Source organism: Rana temporaria, chromosome 4, assembly GCF_905171775.1.
Source record: "Rana temporaria chromosome 4, aRanTem1.1, whole genome shotgun sequence".
Taxonomy (NCBI): Eukaryota; Metazoa; Chordata; class Amphibia; order Anura; family Ranidae; genus Rana; species Rana temporaria.
Genome location: NC_053492.1, coordinates 426,362,531 through 426,368,815, shown reverse-complemented (window position 1 = coordinate 426,368,815; position 6,285 = coordinate 426,362,531). Strand labels below are relative to the sequence as shown.

Here is a 6,285-nt window from a genome sequence, read left to right as displayed (position 1 = left end):
CTCTGCAATACCCTGCGCAATACTCTGCAATACCCTGCGCAATACTCTCCAATAACCTGCGCAATACTCTGCAATACCCTGCGCAATACTCTGCAATACCCCACACAATACTCTTAAATACCCTGCGCAATACTCTGCACAATACCCTGCACAATACTCTGCAATACCCTGCGCAATACTCTGCAATACCCCGCACAATACTCTGCAATACCCTGCGCAATACTCTGCAATACTGCAATACCCTGCACAATACTCCAATACTCCAATACCCTGCACAATACTCCAATACCCTGCACAATACTCCAATACCCTGCACAATACTCCAATACCCTGCGCAATACTCCGCAATACTCTGCAATACCCTGCGCAATACTCTGCAATACCCTGCGCAATACTCTGCGCAATACTCCAATACCCTGCGCAATACTCCAATACCCTGCGCAATACTCCAATACCCTGCTCAATACTCTGCAATACCTCAATACTCTGCAATACCTCAATACTCTGCAATACTCCAATACTCTGCAATACTCCAATACTCCGCAATACTCACCACTCACCGCTACGATCGAAGCCAGGATAATTTTTTTTTATTTCAGGCTTCCCAGCCCAAAGGTGAGATTTGGGGTCTTATTGACCCCATATCTCACTGTAAAGAGGACCTGTTATGCTATATTCCTATTACAAGGGATGTTTACATTCCTTATAATAGGAATAAAAGTGATAAAAAAAAATTGGGGGGGGGGGGAAAGTGTCAAACTAAAATAAATAAAGTAAAATGAACAATAAAATATATATATATTATTTTAAAGCGCCCCTGTCCCTGTGTGCTCGCACGCAGAAGCGAACGTACACGTAGTCCCGCCCACATATGAAAACGGTGTTCAAGCTACACATGTGGGGTATCACTGCGAACGTTAGAGCGAGAGCAATCATCTTGGTCCTAGACCTCCTCTGTAACTAAAAACATGTAACCAGTAAAAATATTTAAAGCGTCGCCTATGAGGATTTTTAAGTAGCAAAGTTTGGCGCCATTCCACGAGCGTGTGCAATTTTGAAGGGTGACAAGTTGGGTATCTATTTACTCGGCGTAACTTCATCTTTCATATTATGCAAAAATATTGGGCTAACTTTACTGTTTTGTGTTTTTTTTAAGCACAAAACTTTTTTTTTTAAAAACACGCGTTCAAAAAATTGCTGCGAAAATACCGTGCGAGAGAAAAAGTTGTAATGGCCGCCATTGTATTCTCTAGGGTCTTTGCTAAAGAAGCATATATAATGTTTTGGCGTTTTATGTAATTTTCTAGCAAATAAATTATAATTTTTACATGTAGGAGAGAAATGTCAGAATTGGTCTGGGTGCTCCAGATGCCTGATGGTGCTCCCTGCATGTTGGGCCTCTGTATGTGGCCACGCCGTGTAAAAGTCTCACACATGTGGTATCGCCATACTCGGAAGGAATAGCAGAATGTGTTTTGGGGTGTAATTTGTGATATGCATATGCTGTGTGTGAGAAATAACCTGCTAATATGACAGAAACAAGATTTTTTTTTTTTTTTTTACAGAATTTTCAGTCTTTTTTCTTTTATAGCGCAAAAAATAAAAAACCCAGAGGTGATCAAATACCACCAAAAGAAAGCTCTATTTGTGTGAAAAAAAGGACAGAAATTTCATATGGGTACAATGTTGTATGACTGAGTAATTGTCATTCAAATTGTGAGAGCACTGTTATATTCTAAAATCCCTTCCGGAAGGATTTTATAAAGAATATATATATTCTTGTTAATATGAATGAATGTGAGACTGTTTGAGCTAATTATTTTCTTATGTAAATCCGCTGGATTCGATGTTTGAAACTCCAAAAACGTATAAGTTTGAATATGAAATATATATATATGTTCATTTGAAACGTTTAATGTTTTAAGTAAAGAATTGTATTTGATTGGAATGTGTTCTCCTATTGAGGTAATTCATATGGCTGTTTCTCAGTGATTGATTAGCTAGGCCACATTCTGTTTAGAATGTGATTTTAGCTGTGTCTGCAGACCTTTCACCTTTTCTTACCTAAACAAGCCATTTCCTCTTGAGATCTACAGAATATTTAGACTAGGTTCTTAGGAGCCATTTCCTATGTAAAGGTTGAGATAGATGTAAAACAGATGTTGTATCAGGTTTTCATTATAAATCACGCCCTTTGGGAGGGTATATTTCTGAGCGCGAAATTCAGACAAAGAAATGTCTTTGATATATATACTGAAGGTCTGCCAGCTGGGGCAGAACTCGTTCTTCAGCCATCTTCAAGGACTCCCTCAGCCAACATCAAGAGGAGACATTCAGACACATTTATTTTGCAAACATACAGAAACAAGACTTGGAACACACATCTCATTCATTTGAAATTCTTATTTTTTTAACTCTTATTTGAAGCTATTTGATACATTTAAACTGTTTTTGTACTTATGTTAAGTGTGTACATTAAACACACGTTTTTTTATTCACGAATCTGTCTCACGATCGATTTAATAGCAGTAAGTGTGCTATTTAAATACAAGCCAAGTTATCAACTTTATTTCATTGGCTAAGCCAGCCAGGCTTTGAACGATTTTCAAATTTTATACCACTTTCTCAAAGTGCTATCGGAGAGAAGTAGAGTATTGAGTAATTTTTGAAACGTTTGACGAGAACCTAGAAGTCAACAATCAGCCAGTCGCTCATTTTGTCGCAGTTTTTTTACAACTGTCCCTTATATCGAAAGGGGGAACATGTTAGTACTGAGAGAAACTACGGAAAGAGTTTGACGAGAGCCTAGAAGTATTGATTTATCGTGAATGACCTGGAGATTCGTAGAACACGGAAGACTTCTTATTCGGTGAGTAAAATCATGGAATGTTTTAAATGTTCAGCTGATGAATGTCAAGGTTTATCGAAACAGATTTGTTATTCTGTTTTATGGAAGTCGTTATATTTGCAATGTTTAGAATCTAATCTGGCTATTGATGCAGAGAGATTCTCGTTAGCTAAAATTAAAAGGAAATTAAGTAATGTAATGAAACTAGTTACAGATTTTAATTCAATGATTTCTGAGGTAACAGAAATACATTCAGAGGACACTTCGGGTAATGCAGGCAATATGCAAACACATGAGAATGTATCTACTGCAGCTAGTTGTTTAAATTGTGGAACTGTATGTAATTATGTTGAGCAGAGTGAAATAGGAACGCAGTCAGATATGGTATTAACAGAATTTGCTCAGTCCTCAGATAAAATGGAGGAGATACCACATGCAGGGAAACAGGATAATATTATTGCAGCAGACATTACTAAAAACACAGTGAATGTTTTTGAAAGCATTTCAGGCAATAGTGACAAGCAATGTGTTACGTTTGTTCATTCTAAGAAGCAATGTGTTTATCCATCGTCATATGCACAGAGAAAGCAAGTTTTCAAATGTTCTTTATGTCGCAGGAAAGGTCATATGGCAAAATTTTGTTGGTCAGTGAGTGACAGGAAGTCACATAATTTCAAAACGTCTCCAAGGCGTTATGAAGTTTACTCTGTAAGATGGAGTAATCATAGGAGGTATAATTTTCAAGTTAGACAAGAAGAACAATATTATTTAAAGTACAATAAGCCATTTGTTACTTCTAATGTTACGCTGGGAGGAAAAAATAGGCATGTTCCTTAGTGAGCGGCATGGAATTTATGATTTTTGGTTATGACTTTTTGGCTATGATTTTTGGTATTGCATAAGGATTATTGAATAAGGTTTTGATGTAAGTTCGACAGATTTCATGTTGGGAATCAGAAAGTTGAATATTTTATTTTTCTGGCAGAATTGCAGACAATTCTGAAAGAAGAGATTTTAAGTGGAATATATGTAACGTCTAGCTCATGAAAAGTGAAGTGAAATTTTAAGGAATATTAATTGGTTTAGGAAAAGAGACAGAATTTATTGTTTCTTTACTTGTATAGTGTAGTGGATGTGCATTGTGCAGTAAATGTAGCATATCATATTGAAGTTTTTTTAAGACATGAAGGGAATTGATTTTAATGATAAAAGAAATCGAATTAATAAGTAAGGATTTATATATGTGTATGTATGTAATGTTATTTGTTTCAAACATTGAGTACAATATATATTATTCCTATCTCAGCTCTTCACAGTCCATCCTTAGTAATTTTGGAGTAAGTGACATACATCCTTGTGATTTAAATTTCGCGGGGTTTTGCTTCCAAAGCTCTCCTTTGTAAGAAAAGGTGGGGGCCAAAGGGAGACATGCAGACGTGCTGACAGCCTGATAGGAATCACACACACACTTTTGAAAATCACACACACAAGGAAGTTGATCCAGTTTGAAACACATACACATACGCACAATATATATATATTTATACTATCTTTATTAGTATTTTGAGGTTTCTATTAAGAGACTTTAGCAAAGGAAGTAGGTTTTACATGGTGAAATGGTGATTCAACCTGAATTGGTATAATTGTTGCAAGGAAAACAAACACACAGATACCCTAATTTGCTGAAGAACGGAAAAAGGAATTTTTGTTCCTCTACAGGTTGATTCGACATCTTCTATGGTTCATGAGAACGTTGATGTTGCGTCATGACTTTCAATGGGTTTTTGTGTCTTGTTATACCTCAACACCTTTAGGGAATTCACTAAATTCATTCATGAGAGTTTAGGTCACTTTGGTAAAAGAAAAACTGTTTGATTTTCTTATAGTAAAGTTTTATTGGGACAAAATGGAATACACAGCAGACAGTGTAATTTAATCTTGTTTGTTTTGAGATGAAGTTTCAGAAGTACAGCATTTTCTGTAACACTGTGAATTTACTGACAGGAAGGAAAATGTAATTTGGTTTTTCAATGAATTTTTTTTGTCTACGATGCACAGAGGGGCAATAGAGAAAACATAATGATTAATGGTGGAAGTTCAAAGACCTCTCAATTCAGTGGAATATGCACGTAGACAACAAAAATATGGATATACATTGATTAGTGAAAATGGTATATTATGAGATGATAATGTTATTTTATGAGATAAAAATTTATATTTTGAGATAAATGATACTGCTTTTCTTTTTTCTAGGAATGATTTTTACAAAAATTGATCAAAGAAGGAAAGATGACTACAAAAGAGATGAAAAATCTTAAAGAAAGAAAGTTGATCATCATCGTCATCGTCACAGGATTCATTTTTTTCTCTATTGACATTTTTATCAGTGGTAAAATATATCACAAACTGTTCCAGCCATGCAGAGGTTAACAGGATTGACAATTTTCTCAAAGACATTACAGTATTAAGAAGCAAAAGAAATGTGGACAATGATATTAATGTAGATAACACATTGGATAGGTTTAGATATACCAATGTCAATACAGCTGATGATTTGATTGGGTATATAGCTGTGGGACAGGGATATGAGCATTGTATGGAATTATATTTCATTCATAGTAATGAGGTGGAAATCGAAGTTAAAATAGAGTCAAAAACAAGTTTTGTTAAAATGCAAGGATTTTATAGGGTTAATAATTTAACCAAGATTTTTGAATGTAATATACTGAAAAGAGCTTTTTGGACATTATTTGTAAAGGGTAATGATTCAACAATTTGGTCTGGAGATGTCAATAATGATGTGATAAGCTCTGGGAAAATATTTTATCCAGTAGACCAGTATTATTATCTTTTCAAAGTTTTGTACAAATATTAAATCCAAAACATTTAAAAATAATTGGAGATAAAAAGGGAGACATTGTAAGAAAATGGGATTTTAGAGTGATAAGGAAGTTTGCTCAATTACGAGTCAAAATTAGCATTACTGTGGTAGATATTATTGTTCCAGAGATAAAAGTGTCACCACAGTCTTTAAAAGTCATTGAAGATGAAGATGGATTGAATTTGATGTGTAGTACTCAGATATATTTACCTCAAAATTCATTGTTAACTTGGAAAAGGAATGGTGAGTTTTTGGGTAGTTTTTTCCACAGTACAACTAATATAATTCACAAAGGAATTTTTGGTAATGTGAATTGGATCAATGATAAATTTATTTATCATCAATCAGGTGTATCTTTAAATGATACTGGTAAATATGAGTGCTGCATATTAATAGAAGGCTATCCGTTGAAATGTGATAATGCAAGTATAATTGTTATGTCCCCAAGGAAAAGATGTGTTGGTAAAAACAGTGTTTTTGCTAATCCCTTCCAGATTAACCATTTACAATCCAGAGCTCTATTGAGAGAAGGAACATTCGTCATTATATTGTGGAA

General features: G+C 34.8%; 1 long non-coding RNA gene across 1 annotated transcript; it reads left to right on the top strand.

The window, feature by feature from the left end:
• Window positions 1-2,469: 2,469 nt before the first annotated feature.
• On the top strand, window positions 2,470-6,073 carry LOC120937880. Its single transcript, XR_005748764.1, has 2 exons — window positions 2,470-2,869; window positions 5,102-6,073. It is a non-coding gene; the product is annotated as an uncharacterized LOC120937880 (long non-coding RNA).
• Window positions 6,074-6,285: the final 212 nt, after the last annotated feature.